At 44.3% G+C, this 20,112-nt stretch overlaps 1 protein-coding gene across 2 annotated transcripts in view; it reads right to left on the bottom strand.

The window, feature by feature from the left end:
- The window catches only part of LOC311526332 (H(+)/Cl(-) exchange transporter 5), a 93,225-nt gene extending 73,472 nt beyond the window's left edge, over positions 1-19,753 (bottom strand). The window contains exon 1 of one of the 2 annotated variants that reach the window (XM_084639235.1): positions 19,557-19,753. The gene's annotated coding sequence lies outside the window, so the exon portion shown is untranslated. The remainder of the gene's footprint in view (positions 1-19,556) is intronic. The other variant, XM_084639236.1, reaches the window with a different exon arrangement.
- Positions 19,754-20,112: the final 359 nt, after the last annotated feature.

The raw sequence follows: 20,112 nt of genomic DNA, 5'->3' as shown, positions 1-20,112 counted from the left end.
GCATGTAAATATCTTGGGATGCCAGCTAAAACAGTGTCATGCGAACGCCTGTTCTCACTTTCCGGTAACACTGTAAATAAGAAGTGGGCAGCATTACCTCCCGTAAATGTAAACAAACTTGTTTCTCTTTGCGATTGGCTGAACAAGAAGTAGGACTGAGTGGACTTGTATGCTCTAAAGTTTTACTTTGTTTTGAGTGCAGTTATGTAACAAAACAAAAATTACATTTGTAAATTGCACTTTCATGATAAAGAGATTGCACAACAGTACTTGTATGAGGTGAACTGAAAAATACTATTTCTTTTTATCATTTTAACAGTGAAAATATTTGTAATAAAAAATAATTAAGTGAGCACTGTACACTTTGTATTCTGTGATGTAACTGAAATTGATATATTTGAAAATGTAGAAAAACATTCAAAAATATTTAATAAATTTCCATTGGTATTCTATTGTTTACAGTACGATTAATTGTGATAAATTTTTTTAATCACAACTAATTTTTTGAGTTAATTGCGTGAGTTAACGGCAATTGACAGTCCTAATTAAAATATTTTCCTCACTCTGAAATCCATTTGGGACTACTTGGTTTGCTAAAGGCATCCCGAAATACGTCAGATCAGTCACACCTTCAGCAAACCAGCGGATTTCATGGTAGAAGATACTTTTCTCCCACAAAATTAAAACATTCAGCTCTGCACTGCCTCCTCACAAATAGGCTACTTCCAGAGCACATCATAAACACTGTTCTTGCCCACAGACATTAGGGGTTTCCCATGCAACCAGAGGTCTCCGGCCCTCACCAGAGCATATATTATGGGAAAGAACACTTTGTATGCAAACGAGATTAAGAATAGTGAGACGATTAAAACAAAATGTGCTGTAAAGGTAACACAGTTTTAAACTCTGCAATCTGACCAGTCTACATCTTACACCCTTAAAGCACACATTCTCCACCACCTGTTATCCCAGACCAGGTATCTGAGACCGACTTTCTGTATTCTAGTACATAGATATCATCCTCTCTTCATTCACTTGTACCAATTATACTTTTCAGGTTACTTAGATGTGCCTGTTTTATCCTCTAACCAAGCTCTCTTCTTTACACACATCCAGTTATGCACCTCCATGTGCCTAGAGAAACCCGTACTGCAGTCTGTCATGCTGTGCCCGCTGTATGTCTTTTGAGTCATTCACTTGGCTTAACATGTCTAGACTGTGACCCAGGGACCCCTTGATGCCAACTGGGAAATGGCACAGGGGATGCATATGGTCGTACATGAATCCTCTGGGTTGGACAGCTGCATAATAATTCAAAGGATGGCACGGGAGGTCTCTGCGAACAGCCAGTAGCCCACTGGTCACCATAATCACTGTGAAATGTCTGTATAGACAATATTTAAGGAGTTTTGTGTCTATACTGAAAATTATGCTCTTAAGATCCTGGAGTTAGGACAGGTCACCAGGAGGTGACATACCTCAGAGATGTTCCTTTTGAGCAGAAGGTAATGGACACCCATCTCCTTGTCTGTCCATTTGGGTATGGTGTATTATACACCTCACACTGTATGTCTATTTGATACTGAGCCAGATGTGTATTGAGAAATTGCAAAATGGTCTGGCAGATCTTGGAGTGCAAACAGACTGAATACTTCACCTAGGAGGCAAAGTAACAGCATGCTTCTCTCATGAAAGAAGGGTTCGCAACCTGCCTGGCTGTAAAGTGCTGCAGGGATTTTGAGAGTATTAGACATGAGAGTATCTTGTTAATTAGTGTAGGCTCAGGAATGTATGTTATGATTTTATTTTATATGTAATCATTTGTTTCCAATATGTGTACTTGCAGCTACTTGAATCTCTGTAATTTGTTAAATAAACTTCTGATTTCACACTAAGTCAATCTAAGCGCTATGAGTTTGGCAGAGCAGTGCTCTGAGATGAAACGGGTCAACTGGGGTATTCCGCTTCTTTGGAAGTGGTGGCTCCACGAATACTGCAACTGTCCAGTGAGCAGGGGTTTGGCATTTGCGTAAGGCGGGAGTCCTTTGTTTCCTAGTTTGGAAACAAAGGATGGAAGGAGGACCTAAGGGTCAGAGTGTGCCTATCGTTCACCTGTAGAATGACAGCAGGGCCTGTGAGGTCTGGCGGGGCGGGCTTGCATTGCCTGTAGCCACTGGAGTTGGGAAGTGACCCCAGCAGGCACAGACAAGGATGCCTCATGCTAAGGGCAGGGAGTAGCATAGTGCCTCATAACCCTGGGTACCCCTAGGAAGCATGTCTGTTTCATCTGTGCCCACGAACCATCCTTAACCATTATTACAGGACAAGAAGAGAGTTCTAAGAGGAATTTGAATGAGAAGAGGACAGTGGCTCAGCAGACCAGAAATGGAAGGGCATGCTACGGTAAGGGAGCAGCGAGGAAGGGGCAGGGGTATAGTGCAGTAAGAGACTAAGGGCTTGTCTTCACTACTGGGAGACTGATGCTGCTGCAATTGATGCAGAGGATGTCAATTTAATGGGTCTAATCATGATTCAAAGTGCCTCTCTGTCATGAATTTGCTGGTAACTTTATGTCTCTTACTACACACACTGTGGGTTAAGACAAAGAATTTGATACTAGTGGTAACATGCATGATTTTTGGAAAAATCTTTGGTATAGTTTAGGAGCGGTAACAAGAAAATCCTTAAAGCTTGGCAGAGCAGAGAAAGCATAACCAATCTAGAATGCTGTGGGAAGGGGAAACTGAGGCACACCACTTCATGACATTGTAGCTAAATGCCAAGACACCTACACTTTAAAAGATAGTGACATCTACATTATGTACACAATGCTAAGCACCACAATGTTTTCTGGCACCCTGGGAACAGATACCCAGAACTTTGCAAGAACACCTGTGAATGACATTACAATGTTTGGTAACACTTGGAGGTTGTATATCCAAAGCCAAAAAGGGATTTTAGGCCTACTGCCTCTGTATTGGTCAGTGACCAACCCTCTGGCAGTAATCTCAGAGGAGAGGTATGACATGTCATTCCATATTCTTTATGAAAATATGCTTATGATATGAATAGGACATAACCGAGATATACTTTATGCAAGATGGCTCATGTGAGATCACTGGAAAGGTTATGATTTACTGAATGCGATTATCCTGTTTGTATGCACGTATCATTTCTGTACCTGAAATTAGGAATATTGACTATGTATCTGTTTTTCAACTATGCTACTTTGGGTGATGCCCATTGCTAACACTTCAGGTACCACAATGGAAAAGCCAGACAGGGTGGATGGCCCATCCACAAGGACAATGGATTGTAAAAGAGCTCAGGGCTTCTCTACACTGGCGCTTTACAGCGCTGCTACTTTCTCGTTCAGGGGTGTGAAAAAACACCCCCAAGCACTGCAAGTTTCAGCGTTACGAAGTGCCAGTCTAGACAGTGCACCAGCGCTGGGAGCTATTTGCCTCGTGGAAGTGGGTTTTTTAGCAGGCTGGGAGAGCTCTCTCCCAGCACTATGCCACAACTACACAAGCCACGCTTTACACCACGGCAGCGCTTAACGTTGCCAGTGAAGACGTGCCCTTAGTCTTCCTGTCAACATGTGGGTCAGCCTGTGAAGAACGGCTACAAGGGCCTTACAGAATCAGGTGGTCTTGTCACCTGATACTAAAACATTACCTGGGACTTCTTGTAACTTTCCACTGTAAGGGAAGAGGGATCAAACTAGGAAACAAAGGACTCCTGCCTTATGCAAATCCTATTTAAGGTGGGGACTGAGGTAATCCAGGTCATCAGCTCTCTCCTGCTACCCCCATCCAAGATGACTACTGGAAACAGCTAAGACTGAACAGGAGGGGAAAAAACTGGGCCCAGACTGGAAGGGCATCTGGCCTGTGAAAAAGATTATTAGAACCATATTTAGGGTGAGAACTCACATGTAACCAGTTGTTTTCGTGTATTAAACTTAGTTTGCATGCTCTGTTTTATTTTCTTAGTAATCTGCTTTGTTCTGGCTGCTACCTCCTTAACTACTTAAAATACACCTGTTATAGTTAATAAATTTATTTCTGGTTTATGACATAACCCAGTTTATGTGATTTCTAACTGTGGGGGAGTAAGAAATTGTGCATACCCTCTTCCACACTGAGGAAAGAGGTGAATATAATATCTCTTTGGGTCTATACTCCAAGGGAGGTGGACACCTGAGTGCTGGAGCAAGTCCCTTAAACTGAGTCCTCCCAGAGCTGATCTGCAGCTGGGTGTGGCCCTGCCTGTGTGTGTGTGTTAGAGCAGTGGTTCCCAAACTAGGGGCATCACTTGTTCAAGGAAAGCCCCTGGCAGGCCGGGACGGTTTGTTTACCTGCCGCATCCGCAGGTTCAGCTGATCGCACCTCCCACTGGCTGCAGTTCACCGCTTCAGGCCAGTGGGGGATGCGGGAAAGGCGGCTAGTGGCCCATGCCACTTCCCGCAGCCCCCATTGGCCGAGAAAAACGAACCACAGCCGAACCTGCGGACACGGCAGGTAAACAAACCGGCCCGGCCTGCCAGGGGCTTTCCCTGAACAAGCGGTGCCCCTAGTTTGGGAACCACTTTGTTAGGGAGTGGTTTTCAAACTTTTTTTCTGGCGACCCAGTTGAAGAAAATTGTTGATACCCGTGACCCAATGGAGCTGGGGACGAGGAGTTTGGGGTGTGGGCTGGGGCCAGGAATGAGAGGTTATGGGGGGGCTCTGGGCTGGGGGGTACAGGCTCCGGGGTGGGGCCAGGGATGAGGGGTTTGGGGTGCAGAAGGGGGCTCTGGATTTGAGTGGGGCTCAGGGATGAGGTAGGCGTTTGGGGCATGGGGTTAGAATGCAAGCTTACCTCTGGCAGCTTCTGGTCAGCAGTGCAGCCGGGGTGCAGAGTCAGGCTTCCAGTCTGTCCTGGCACCGTGGAATGCGCTGCACCCCAGAAATGCGCAGCTCTCACCCACAGGCAGGGCCATCCTTAGGCATACACGGCTGCATAGGGCACCCAAAAATTTGGGGTACCTGGCGTCTTAGCGTCCACCCTACCGCCTCTTCCTATCCCTGTTCTGACCCTTCCTGCAGGCTCCCACAGCTAGCTGCTACAGCCTAGTGAGTCTTCCTCTGGAGGGAATCTAGTAACATTGTTTCATGTTCTCTGTGTATATAAAATCTCCCCACTATATCTTCCTCCGTATGCATCCGATGAAGTGAGCTGAAGCTCACGAAAGCTTATGCTCTAATAAATTTGTTAGTCTCTAAGGTGCCACAAGAACTCCTTTTCTTTTTAAAAGTGAAAAAGCCTTCTAGCCTGCCAGACCTATTAGCATAAGATTGAAACTGTTAAAGAGCCATTCAAGCGGTAATGAAGCCATTTCACAGGCATTTGCCAACCCCTAGGTATATACCATCAGTTTCTGACTTTAGTGACAAAAACAGGAGTGCATTACTGTAATATTTACTCAGAACATGTTAGTCTACAGGACCTTAGTTTAAAATTTGCTTTAAAAATATTTTATTAGTATGTTGCTGAAGATTATAAAAATCACATCTCTAAAAAAAGCCTTGCATAGATTTTTAGATGCACAATCTGAACCAGCCAATGGGAGTGCGGAGCTGGTGCTCAGGGTGGGAGCAGCATGAGGAGCCGCGTGATCCCCCCACCTAGGAGCCAGACCTGCTGCTGGCTGCTTCTGGGGTGCAACACGGTGCTGGAACACGTAGGAACTAGCCTGTCTTAGCTGTGCAGCACCGTCCATGGCACTTTTAACGACCCAGTTGGTGGCGCTGACCAGAGCCGCTACGACCCAGTGCCTTCCATTCCGCGACCCAGCACTGGGTCGCCACCCTCAGTTTGAAAACCACTGTGTTAGAGGAGGTTTCAAGAGCCTGGCTCAGCAAGACAGGTTAAACGGGGTCATCACAGGCAGAACAGATAGACTCAGTGGTATCTCAGTACATCAGGTGACTTCCCAAGGGGTCCATACCATCACAGCCTCCATTATCCAGCTCTCCATATTAACCGAACCAGGGCTCCGGCAGACAGCCCTGGACAGCAGGGCTCCAGTTTCAGCTGAACCCTGAGCCCTTGCTGCCTAGGGCAGGCAGCCCGAGCCCCACCACCCAGGGCTGAAGCTCTTTGCCCATTCTCCAGATCATCCAGATTTTTAATCATTTTGATTTGACCCCAGTCCCAATTAAATTGGATAAATGTGGTTCCACTGTATTAAAAGTAATTCCAAATCTTAAAAGGGGATCAATAAGATGCATACTCAGTAGAAATCACATTTCATAATGTTTCACTGCTGCGCTATGGTAATCCTTATCTGTTGTTCCTCACTGAATTATGTCCAGTTTAAATGCAGGCTCAGTGGGGTGGGGTGGGGAACAGTCCTTTTTGACTAAAAAGCACTACACAGACCATAATGCTGTTTCAAAACAAAACAAAAACACAAACAAAACAGGATTTTCCCTTCAACATCACATTCTCACCCTTTTCTGTCACAGAAAAGCCTATTGATCTATTGATCCCACCAACAGTCTCACCTCATCTGAAATCTACTGTAAACAGGTATTTCTGGATGCAGTTCTAGGCTGCCTGAAACTGCCCAAAGCGCTGCATTAATCCAGAAAAGACTTGCCCATTTTTCGCACCATAGGACTAAGCTGTGAACACTGCATGTGATTCATTTACTATGCTTACTTCTCTTAAAGAGCTTGCTACTAAAGCTTAAGAAACCAATAAAGAGAAAACTGGACTAAACACAGCTGTAGTAAGAACCTGAATCAAGGAACATGGACTGAATAAAACCCTTCAAATGTAGCAATACAGGAAGTTGCCTATTTCCAACCACCCAGGTGTAGATCTAGGTATGTAAGGGTATCTTTACACTGCAGCAGGGAGTGAGCCTCTCAGTCCAGGTACATAGACCTGCACAAGCAGGGCTCCAGCTAGCATGCTAAACATAGCAGTGTGGACATTGCAGCTCTGGTGGAGACTCAGTCAGGTGGACTTCAGAGCCCCAGCAGCTGCCCAGATGGCAACATCAACATGACTATTTTTAGCGCACTAGCTCAAGCTAAGCTAGCATGAGTGCTACCCAGGCTGGGAATCTTGCTCTCCACTGCAGTGTAGACGTACCCCAAATGGCTCCCATCGCTATAGTATGTGGGTGCAATCGATGGCACCCTTCTTTTGACTGCAATGGAAATACTGTGCCACTCTTGTGCAAGTGAATTAAATCTTGTCAATTGGCTTCTAAAACTGGACTTCTGGCACTGACAAAGTAAGCTCTATAGAACAAGGATACAAAGTATTAAAAGCAGAAATGCTGTGGAAGCCTTGGGGAAGAAAGGAAGGCATTGCTTCATCTTGCTCTTTAGTACACCTCCCTCCCTAAAGCCAAATACAGAGGCATCCAGTCCTTGGTCAGAAGACCAGAGGCTGCTATATGGAGCCCATGGGCCGCATGTGGTCCATCAGGTAATCTGATTGTGGGCCATGAGACATTTTGCTGACGTTGACTGCAGGGACGTGCTGGCCGCCGCTTCCCACAGCTCCCATTGGCCAGGAACGGTGAACCACAGCCACTGGGAGCTGCGGGGGGCCATGCCTGCAGACAGTCAACGTCAGCAAAATGTCTCGCGGCCCGCAATCAGATTACCCTGATGGGCTGCAGGTTACCCACCACTGATATGGATCTTTGAAGGTTTAAGGGTGGAAGGCAAGAAGCTATGAAGATCATTAAGACCCTTCTGTTTCCACACACACACCCCAATGTCACAAATAACCAGGTGTTCAAAATCAAACCAGACATTTCAAAGAAAAATCTCAAATTACTTGCGATGATTGATGGTGTTTAGGTACTGCCAACCCCACTACAGCAAACACTGAGTAGTATTAATGCTTAAGATCTTAATTTGTTTTAGTTCTGTTTGACACTTGTAAGAGGTTTGCCTACAGAACTGTTTAAGAACTGTACAAACTTCTGCACCGTGACAATAATGGGCCCATAATATATTTGAGTAAAACAGATTATGAGATTTCCAATTCCCTGTATTAACCTTACATGCCAAATGCCCAAGTTTACCTTATTGTGATTAGTTTGTATCAAGAAGTATACTCACAGGGGTCTTTCTAGGAACTGCCTCATCTGTTTTGTCTTTGATCACTTTCCAAACTACATTTGAGAAATTGAAAAACCGCCTGTAGTCCCATCCTCAGGAGAGACATTCAAAATCTAATCTTCCAAAACCAGGATTTGTAGTACTTTAGAAGCACAGTTGCAATAGCTGTGCATATGAACCCACTCTGCATTATGAAAGGTGTGCCAATCAACATTTCAAATGTGAATAATTAAGAGCATGATGCAAAATACTTATTATACACACTTTGTGTATCCCATCCCAAGACTTGCCATTAGACACTGAAATCTAACTACCAACTGTTGATAAGTCTGTCCCCAAAGGTGTCACCTTCTACTCTACCAGTGGCCTGTTACTACTTAATCCAATGTACTGCCACTCTGACCTTGCAAATATAAATTCTTGCTGTCTCCGTCACACTCCCATACATTGACCCACATCTCAGACATTGCTGAATGCAAAACAGGAGATTACAAAGAGGTATTAAGGAGAGTGGGTGGTTTGGCATATGATGTTTGGGAATAAGCAAGACTGCTAGCTGGAGCTAAAAAGTTTGGCTTCTGCTGTAGTCTGGCACCTGGTTTATTGGTGGTTTTGAAGGAGAAAGAAACCAGCTGGATTAGTTTTAAAACCAGCCTGATGGTAACATCAGCTGCTATAAAACTTTTGCTTGCATTCCTGACTGAATACATACAAAGAAAAGCATAACGAGAGAACACAGCCTCTTGCAAAGATGGATTTTTAAATGAAAAGTTAGAATTTACTTTACCCATTCCTTCAAGACTCACTTCTTCCAAGACACCCGCAAGAAGCTGCCCAAATAGTAATGGCTCGGTAGAGGGGCAGCTGGGTATATGGGATGTGTATATATTAAGTTACGCATATTAATTGTATCCCTGTTCTACAGCCTGAATACGGTATGTTGTGATGTTTCACTCCTTATTCTTTAAGAAAATATGCTTATGATATGAATATGACATAACAGATGTACTTTATGCAAGCGAGGTCTTGTAAAATATCATTGAAAAGGTTATAATTTACTGAATGTGATTATCCAATTTGTATGCATGTATCATTTCTGTATCTGAAGTAAGGAATATTGACTAGGTATCGGTATTTCAACTATGCCCCTTGGGTGATGCCCACTGCTAACACTTCAGGTACAACAATGGAAAAGCCAGACAAAGGCGATGACCCATCTGACATCAAGCTCCTGGAGTCCTTAACCTCAACTGTCAGCCCAGTAAATGAAAGGTTAGCTACCAAGTGTTTAACAAAAAAAATCTTTTCAGTTATGCAATCTGATCAACCAATGTTTTAGACCCTCCTCCCCATCTTTAAATCTTGCAAATAAATGCATTCCATTCATTGTATTTAAACAAGTTGTATGTACATGAACAGCAACTGTTTATCCAGTAAGAGAGAGACCCAATTTCCTAATTGTAGGTTGCAATGCAACAACTGCAGGAGTGCCTCACAGCTGAAAATGCTAGCAAAGATCAAAGCCAGTGACATGTCAGTATTATAGCTATACTACCAGAAAGCAGTACCACTTTCTGAAATACCAGGGCTGCAGCCTTGCCCCTTAGCTATACACAACCTTATTTTTTGCACAAATCAATAAAACTGAATCAAATCTGAATCAGGGAGAGTGAGGCTAGGGAATTACTCAAGGTATTTATTTAGATCAAAAACACTGCCTCATAATTTGAGCCAAAAATGTAATGACTCTGGTTTTGAAATGCAGTTGAGTTAGCAAAATAACTTCTATTTTAATAGAAGGAATAACCAACGCTGTTATGTAAGGAAAAACCCAGCATGACAGTGAAGTACAACCTCCCAATAACTTGCTACAAGTAGTACTTCCAATATGAGACAATAGAAATCAAGTTTGGTAATGGAGAGACAATGGTCGTTTACTAACTTTTTTAATTCCACTACTTTTTGTTATAGGAAATAAGCACACCACTCAGTGGTATGGGGGGAAAAATTCCCCATTTACAATTACATCACCCAGTAAGTGTTTTTATTATTAAAGCTGCCCAGAGAACTGTTCTTGGTTCAGTGCTATTCCAGCTCTATCAATTATCTGGAAATAAAACTACAAAATCATTGCTGCTGAAGTTTGCAAGTGATACAGTTCTACGGAGCAATCAAAATTGCTTGGAAAACTGGACTCTTCTGAACACCATGTTTTAACACATCCAGATGTACATTGTACAGCTAGAAGCCAGGAACATAGGTCACACTTAGTGGAGAGTATTTTGGAAAGCTGAGGTTATGAAGTGGACTTAGGGTCACAGTGGATAAGCAATTCATCATGAGTGTGATGTGGTGGCTAAGATATAGTGATTATTTTTTAACTCAACTATTGTTCAAGCAATAAGAATATTTATTACATTTATTTACAAACAGAAGATACGTAAACTTTACTTTTAGTGCTCACTTCACTAAGTTAAGTGGCCACAGAAAGCACAGTAATTTTATGCCCAACCTACCCGGCAATAGTGCAGGACAATGTTATAACCATGGCTTGAAAAATTTGCCAGGCACTTCCTAGAAAAAGGACCTACTAGCCCAAATGCAGATACAGAAGATTAGGGAAAGGGCATGCTACAGTGAGGTAAGGCACCTTGACAACAGCTGCTGGGAATTCTAGTGCAGAGATAACCCGAGATCTGCTTGGGAGCTGTTGCAGCATCTAGCTAGTAGACATTTATCAGATTGAAGTTTCACCCCTCTTTCAGTACTGAAAAGGAGAAAGAGCTTTGTGCCTCTTTCACCCCACCAAGAGCCCCTACCCACTTTGAAGGGAAGGTCCTAGCCACAAATTTCTACCACTCTCACCTAAATGCATGTACACATTCCGTCAGTAAACAAAAGGATCAGTCTACTCTTCATCCTCTACTCCCAGATCAGTTTATTTTGCTACTTTGTGACGGTAAGGTCAAAGATATACAGTTTATATTTCAAAAGGTGGTGAGATTTGTGGTGATTCTAATAACTTCCAGGTGAACGTTTCAGGCATGGGCCAGTTACAGATAAAGCCGTCTCATCTGCAAAGAATGGTTGCTGCAAGGATGAAAGTGGGAGGAAAAGAGGTCTCTGCTACGCTACCCCATCCTAGTCTGGTTTTGGGTCCTCTTTCTACTGTGAATAATTCCAGCACCTCCTTCTGATGCTGTTGCTCAGAGGTTTCTCAAAGAGAACCAGAATCAGCAGGATGTTTCACTTCTGCCAAAAAGGTTCTGAGAAGTAACAGTAAAATAGACTGGAGTTTTGTTAATTTCACTCTACTTGGCAAATCTATGATGAGCAGCAGCACCGGAGCTGTGTGCAGACTCAGGAAAACTCTGAAACCTCTGTTATACCCACAAGCATTTCTTCCATATGTAGGTGAAGACATATGATGCTGTTACAGACAATAAGTTACGTACAGAAACACAAATAAACTACAAAGAGAAAACTCAGTGGAAAATTGTGTAATTAGAAACCTGGCCTGGTATTTACAGATGGGCCAATTTCTTTATAGCCCTCTTAAAAGATAGTTTTCTGGGTTCCAAAATAGTGCATCACCACACTGGGTACATTAAGATTCCCTGTTGATATCTATTCCCTGCTTTTCCTTGGACATTGGGAGCTATACAAAAGAATAGACAGACAATCAACTGTATTGTAGGTGCTACCTGTATTACAATTTTGGAGCACAGCTTGGTGATCATATTTTGCATTAGAGTATTAGGTGAAATGCTTTATTCATTTGATATAGCAACAGTCCTGATAAAATCCAAGAAATATGATTTTCTACTTCACATATTAAATTACAATTGTAATTTACTGTTCGCTAAAAAGAGATGTCAGGAAAGTCCCTGATCTTGCAAAAATAATTCTTGGGTCAACATCACATTAAGGAAGGTTTTAAAGATAGGAACTTCAACAGCACAAAATACAGTATCAGTTTCACTTCCTTTTAAAACGACCTCCTTAAATAAGCACACTTAAGGGCTTTTAGAGTGTCCCCAGTCCCCACACAAGAGATTGTCCCTGATTTTTTGGTACTTGGTCCCAGGGCATTTGAATTTTGTCCCTGAGTGCTTGCAACAGAAGTAAACTTGAGAGACTTGAATTATGTGCTTTGAGATTAGTCAGTCTGCCATGTAAGAAGTGTTATAGCCTTTAATGAGACAGTGACAATATCCAAAGTTTAATGGGTGAACCTTACTCACCCATACCCCAAATATTGCTAAGTAAACCTACGTGCTCCCTTTTCAGAGGGATTTTCTCTTCAGACAGCTGATCTTACAAGACCACCAGCACTACCATTATTGCACATCCAACAGGATCAGAGAAACTGAGAACAGAATGTTCTTCTCTGCTGCTGAGATGCACTCTGACACTGATTTGTAGTGCAGGATCAGATGTATGTTTACTCTGAAAGTCCACATTACAGGGGGCTGTTTGATCTAATTGTTACTCCAAGTTTTCTAGTCTGATAGCCAGTGTTCACCTGGAACATTTATACTGAAGAGTTAATGTGTTAAAAGGGGGGCATTTACCACACTTCATTTGCTTCAGATTCCCCTCCACAGGTTCAGTGAATTCTCCTTTCATTCTTATGCTATCAGTGTAGCATAAAAATAAAAGTGAACTTGCTTAGAAGAGAACAAGGGAAACTGAACAGCTTCAGGGATGGGTTTTGGGTAAGGCATCTGCTTTTTGGTTTTAACCGGTAACACCAATAAAAGACCCACAATACAAAAAAAGAAACTGACATTTATCTAATAAATGCCAGGAAAAACATCAGAAATGGTTACTTGTATCTGAGGGCTTGCCTACACCGACAGTAATGCGCACTATGGGGTGTGATTTCTGAACTGCACCAACATTTTGCATATTAACTGTTCCACACAGACCCTGATGATGAAACAGAACTACATTAAAGAGCAATCAGGCAAATTAAAGCAGTTACTCATTACAGAATATACAAAGAGAAAGCCCACCCCCCACAAAAAAAAAAAACCACCAAAGTTTTGGACATCTACCTAGAACTCAAAAATTGCTAAAAATAACCACCCTTGCCCCACAAAATTAAATATACCCTGAAAAACAAAAGCCCTAGTTATGGGATACAAAGTCTATCACCTCTAGGTCACTACATGAAATACAACCCAAGTCAGTAAGTGAAAATCATTACCTTTTGAAGGCTGGTTGATCATCTTTGTGAATGACTTGATATCACTCAGGAACCAGCCTTAGGCCAAGACTCTACATCAAAATTTGCTACATTGCTGGTAAGGTCATCCCCACATATGGCCCCTCCAAGTCAGACATGATGCACAATGTGGGGCAGGAGAGATGACAACACAGTGTGGCAGTAGCTCAAAAGACAGCTGCTTGTCCTGGTATTCAGGGAATACTATGATGCTATGTTTTTCCCTTAAGCAATTTGGTCACCATTTTTCCCCAGGTAGGGCAGTGAAGATTCTGACACTGAAACCACAGTTCTGGAGGTGATCGATTTTATTTTAGGAAAAATAAGCAAGATTAATCATGTATATTCTCTGGGAGAGGGGGAAAAAAATCACCGTCAGGTTTATGGTCCAAACCTAATGATTAGTTTATATTTTGAAAACTATTTCATCATGTAGAGGTACTGACACTTAACACTGAGATTAAGAGTCAGGCTATACAATGGGGTAATTCCTCTGTGGGGGGTATGCACTGCAAAGGTGTGAATTCTAAAGCATACTGACATTTTGCCTGTTAATTATTAAATGTCTAGTTGGCAGCCGATATCAAGCGGAGAGCCCCACAGGTTGGTCCTGGGGCCGGTTTTGTTCAATATCTTCATTAATGATCTGGAAGATGGCATGAACTGCACCCTCAGCAAGTTTGCAGATGACACTAAACTAGGAGGAGTGGTAAATACGCTGGAGGGTAGCGATAGGATATAGATGGACCTAGACAAATTAGAGGATTGGGCCAAAAGAAATCTGATGAAGTTCAACAAGGACAGGTGCAGAGTCCTGTACTTAGGACGGAAGAATCCCATGCACCGCTAAAGACTAGGGACCGAATGGGTAGGCAGCAGTTCTGCAGAAAAGGACCTAGGGGTTACAGTGGACAATAAGCTGGATATGAGTTAACAGTGTGCCCTTACTGCCAAGAAGACTAACAGCATTTTGAGCTGTATAAATAGGGGCACTGCCAGCAGATCGAGGGACGTGATCATTCCCCTCTATTCGACATTGTTGAGGCCTCATCTGGAGTACTGTGTCCAGTTTGGGGTCCCACACTACAAGAAGGATGTGGAAAAATTGGAAAATGTCCAGCGGAGGGCAACAAAAATGATTAGGGTGCTGGAGCACATGACTTATGAGGAGAGGTTGAGGGAACTGGGATTGTTTAGTCTGCAGAAGAGAAGAATGAGGGGGGATTTGATAGCTGCTTTCAACTACCTGAAAGGGGGTTCCAAAGAGGATGGATCTAGACTGTTCTCAGTGGTACCAGACGACAGAACAAGGAGTAATGGTCTCAAGTTGCAGTGGGGGAGGTTTAGGTTGAATATTAGGAAAAACTTTTTCACTAGGAGGGTGGTGAAGCACTGGAATGTGTTACCTAGGGAGGTGGTGGAATCTCTTTCCTTCGAAGTTTTCAAGGTCAGGCTTGATAAAGCCCTGGCTGGGATGGGGATTGGTCCTGCTTTGAGCAGGGGGTTGGACTGCTTTGAGCAGGGGCTTGGACTAGATGACCTCCTGAGGTCCCTTCCAATCCTGATATTCTATGATTCTAATTGGTTCACGTAGACCATTCTGGTGTGCACTATAGGTTCCAGAGTGCACTTTCACATAGCACAAGTTTCAGAGTAACAGCCGCATTAGTCTGTATTCGCAAAAAGAAAAGGAGGACTTGTGGCACCTTAGAGACTAACCAATTTATTTGAGCATAAGTTTTCATGAGCTACAGCTCACTTCATCGGATGCATTTCAAACAGCGCTATGTGAAAGTGCACTAGGGAACCTGTAATGCCCACCAGAAAGGTCTATTAATTGGTCTATGTAAAAAGGTTAGTGTGCTTTAGAAATCACACCCCATAGTATGCACTCCCCCACCATGTAGATAAGCCCTAAGTGGGTGATATTTGCCAGGCTTCCAACTGAAATTTAAAATGTGGAGACTATAGAAAAGTCAACTTGTAATAAATTAAAACGGTTCATATTTCAACAGGGCAAAAAATATCCTGTTTGTTAGTTCCAATTGTGGTAAAGTGCATAAAACAAGTGTGAAGTGTTGCTATCAAGCAGCCTGAATTATCAGAGGACAAGAGGTTTTTAAACTTATAGAATACAACATATACTTATTCAAAGTCCCATAACAGACTCCTGATCTGATTGACCAACTTTTAACAGGTTTCAGAGTAACAGCCGTGTTAGTCTGTATTTGCAAAAAGAAAAGGAGGACTTGTGGCGCCTTAGAGACTAACCAATTTATTTGAGCATAAGCTTTCGTGAGCTACAGCTCACTTCATCGGATGCATACTGTGGAAACTGCAGAAGACATTATATACACAGAGACCATGAAACAATACCTCCTCCCACCCCACTCTCCTGCTGGTAATAGCTTATCTAAAGTGATCACTCTCCTTACAATGTGTATGATAATCAAGGTGGGCCATTTCCAGCACAAATCCAGGTTTTCTCACCCTCCTCCCCCCCACACACAAACTCACTCTCCTGCTGGTAATAGCCCATCCAAAGTGACCACTCTCTTTACAATGTGTATGACAATCAAGGTGGGCCATTTCCAGCACAAATCCAGATTTTCTCACCCCACCTCCCTTTTTTTTTTTTTTTAACAAAATTTCTTCTGGGAAAAGACTGAATGTGAGAATTTGTATACAGAAAGTGACCTGTCCCAAAGAGGAGTGTATGTGTTTAAAAAAATCTTTTAAGGGAAGCTCTGTCAAAACTTTAACTGATGAGTCAACATATTATTGTTTAGTTTAAACTTAGCTCTTCACTCTGTTATGTACGATGAAGTCTTTATTAGACCTCAGTCCCTAAATAAAGCCTGGCCTAGAAACAGCTTCACTACCTAAAGTTCTACAATAACTTTACATACTTGTCTGGGGGTGAAGGAAAGGAAATATTCAATTTTCACACCACTTATTGTGAAGCCAATGCTTAGACAAGAAGCTAAAAGGAGAAAGTTTTAAATCCTTTCTTGCTACAATCTGTCATCCCACAGCCCAGGAGAGGCAAATGGTGAAATATTTAACTGCAAAGGAAAAGTGTGACTTAGAAACTCATTTGTAAACCCATGAAGGGTTTAACGGCTCAAATTGCATTTTCATAGCAATAAGAGTACATTCTGCTGCCAGCCATACATAAACGTAAAGTCTTTATGATATTCCTTACCTAAGTCACTTCAGTTTCCTCTGATAATGCCACCTCTGCAGAAGACTTACACACTCTTCGGGGTGCAGAAAAATAAGGAAATTGGATTGCTTTAAAAAGAAGCATCAATTGAAAGGCTGTTTCCAATGTTTCATACAAAACCCAGGATCTCCTGCTGTATTGCTATCATTGTTCTAAGCACCAAGGAATATGGTAGACTTCTCTACCACTGCCTCTCGGTTACCTAATTACACTGACTGGTTGTTTTATTTTCCTGGAGTTAAAGATGCATAGATGAATGTAACTTGTGTCTAGGTTACAAATTCATCACATTGTTTTGAAAGAAACATTGTTAAACAAGCTATTGTTAAACATCACTGCATCTTCATTATATTTATAAACTAATTTACATTCAGTGTAAACTAATAACCTTTGCTTACCGTACAAGCAAATCTACCTTGTCAAAATGAGAACAAAAAATGTGGCTACATATTTAGCTCTCAATAAATCTTAATTGAATCTCAACACACTGTACTTCAAACTCACTCCGGATCCAATACCACAGTGCTTAAAGTATAACTCCACTTAAATTCCATGAACGATTTGCCAGAGGCTATAAGAGCTGTCCCTTGGTGATAGTTGCACGTGGAAGTAGTAGTGATGCTTTCACTTGTATTAGCAAACCACGCTTCTTTGATGTAGCAGCAGCACTTGCAAATACCAGTTCACAGCACTTCCAAGTGCAAGCATCACTACTAGATGTTGAACCCCTGAGTTTTCAGAGTTGCAGCTATTGATTACCAAAGACTTGCTGAAGCATATCACTGGTTTAGAGTTCTTCTTTTACAAAAGTTGGACAACCAGGCAGCATAAGTGACGAAAACGTTCTTTTAGTTTGCTAGCAAACTCTGCCCTTTCCTTCCAGATGAGGAACCAGTCACAGCTACGTATGTATGTGTCATCTCTAAATTGAATTATTGCAATTCACCACATCTGAATCTGAACATGAAAACAGTGTGAAGGCTCAAGCTCGTGCAAATTGCAGCTGTCAGCCTTCTCCAGGATTTAGGCTGTAAACACCTCAAGCCTGTGCCTCAGTGCCTCCACAGGGCTCCCACCCTGCCTCTGATGCTAGTCTACAGCCTCAGTGCTAACCTTCAAAGAAATTAATGTATTGGGACCCTGTTAGAGACCACAGTTCCATACATGAACCAGATAGTTGCAGACCACAAAGCCTTGAAAGCATCTTGAGGCAGCTGGGGACAAAGAACTCAGCTGAAGGGATTCAGTTGTGAAATGAGCTTCCAGAGGAGATTAAATGAGTCTGACTACCTTTAGGAAGGTTTTGCAGTGTTTCCTATTTGGTAAAGCTCTCCACCACAACAACATTCATAACTGTCTCCCTGACCTAATTTTTTTTTTTTTTTAAAGTACAGCCCACCACAAACTGAGCTTTGTGTGTCCTGAGAACACGGTGAGGCAAAGTATCCATGAATTTCACAAGGATGTTCACTACTGCTGATCAGTTTCATATAGCAAGCACACAGTTATTACAAGAGCAGGCAGTACATATCCCTACGATATAGGTCTAGGCATATGTTAAATGAAAGATACTATATTACACCTTGAGATAAATGAAAAAAGGTTTCATAAATGACCTTTTTGCCGCTTTGCTCAACACCTGACCAAGGAACTTAGGAACCTATCACAAGACCCCAGAGTCCCATTTACAGCTAAAACTTTCCATCCTAGAAGCAGTTACTTGGTTCCTGTAAGAATTCACACAAGAGCCACACCCTTTCTGACACACTATATGGAGTCTGAACTGTAAATGCAAAATGTTCCCTATGCCCAGGCAAACCAGAAAGCTGCTGCAGGTCTTATATTTTTTAAGAGGACTTCAAAGTATGTATAAAGCAAATGGGCCCCAAACTTTTCAGTGATGGGGACCACTTTAAGGGATTGCCAATATGATTGTCAATAAGCAGGTAGCTGGTCTGCTAAACAACCTACTTGCCCATATGTGATCCCATGACAACCCTGTGGCAACTACAATGGCTGCTTACACTGGAAAAGAACATCAGGGGAGTGATGCATCCATAGCTGTTCATGAAAGGGTGCCAAATAAACAGCCAGCACCATGTGACAAGACAATTTTCAACAGGCCACTCTGGTTTTGCCCCAAGCACCCCACCTGCAGCAGCCTAAGCCACCCCCCTGCACAAAGCACCACTGAAGATCCCAGTCCAGCTCTGTGACACATCTGGAAGGACACGATACCAGGTGATCGACCTGGGCCGTTTATCAGGGACAGGGGCTCGCTGCTGAGACAGCATCTGCAGAGGGATTTGGCTAGCTTCAAGATAACGCGCAGCTCGAAGAGCGTACTGCCGCCTAACCTGCCCAGCACACGCCTGGACCCTGCTGCCCTCTGCTAGGGAGAAGGGAACCTGCACCGCTGACACCCCGCATGCCAGCACGGTCACTGAAGAGGCGGCACTGGCCAGAGGGGAAGGGGGTCTCCAATACCTCAGACCCCCTCCAGCTTCCCCCCGCCCGCAATCGCCTGCCCCGGGGCCCCGCCAGCTTCCCCCCGCCCGCAATCGCCTGCCCCGGGGCCCCGCCAGCTTCCCCCCGCCCGCAATCGCCTGCCCCGGGGCCCCGCCAGCTTCCCCCCGCCCGCAATCGCCTGCCCCGGGGCCCCGCCAGCTTCCCCCCGCCCGCAATCGCCTGCCCCGGGGCCCCGCCAGCTTCCCCCCGCCCGCAATCGCCTGCCCCGGGGCCCCGCCAGCTTCCCCCCGCCCGCAATCGCCTGCCCCGGGGCCCCTCCAGCTTCCCCCCGCCCGCAATCGCCTGCCCCGGGGCCCCGCCAGCTTCCCCCCGCCCGCAATCGCCTGCCCCGGGGCCCCTCCCCTTCCTTTCCGCAATGCCCAGCACCCTGCCCGGGCCAGCGGCCGGCTGGGGGTCTCCCCGGGGGCTGCTCGGAGGCCGGGCGCGGCGGGGCGCTCACCTCTCGGGGGGCCAGCGGCCCCGGGAAGGCGTGTCTCAGCGGGCCGCCCGGCTCCCCGCAGCGCGGTACCTGCAGGAGGGAGACTCCATTCGCGGCGGGGGGTGGGAAGCGGCTCAAGTGACCGTCGCAGGCGCTTCCATCCCGGGCGCTACCACCCACCTTCCCTTCTCAGGAAACCAGCGCGCTGCCGCCAGCTCCCGGCTGGGGAAGGGAGGCGCGCTGGCGCAGCAGCAGTGCGCCCCGTGAAGCCGCTGTTCCGCCATCTTTGGTGTTGGCAGGGAGGCACCATGCTCAGGCAACTTCTGCAGCCTGCCTGGTGTATAGCAGAGGAATCAGCGTCTGATCCCTCATCCCATCCTCTCCTCAATCATGGGGTAGAGAGGGTTAGGCGGACAGGAGTTTGTGGGTGTTATGGGCACAGGCAAAGGGGGGATAATTGTACTGGGGCCCGAGCTCAGGGTGCTCCCCAAACATAACATGTGTGTAAATAAAGTGAAATGGCAGGGGGAGCAGCTTACATGAGCTCTCAGGGCCCAAACTGTCTCTCATCAGGCCT

Source organism: Lepidochelys olivacea, assembly GCF_965140295.1.
Source record: "Lepidochelys olivacea isolate rLepOli2 genome assembly, chromosome: 9".
In the NCBI taxonomy this organism is placed as follows: domain Eukaryota; kingdom Metazoa; phylum Chordata; order Testudines; family Cheloniidae; genus Lepidochelys; species Lepidochelys olivacea.
The sequence above is the reverse complement of the archived record's forward strand: the minus strand, read 5'-3'. Positions and strand labels throughout refer to the sequence as shown.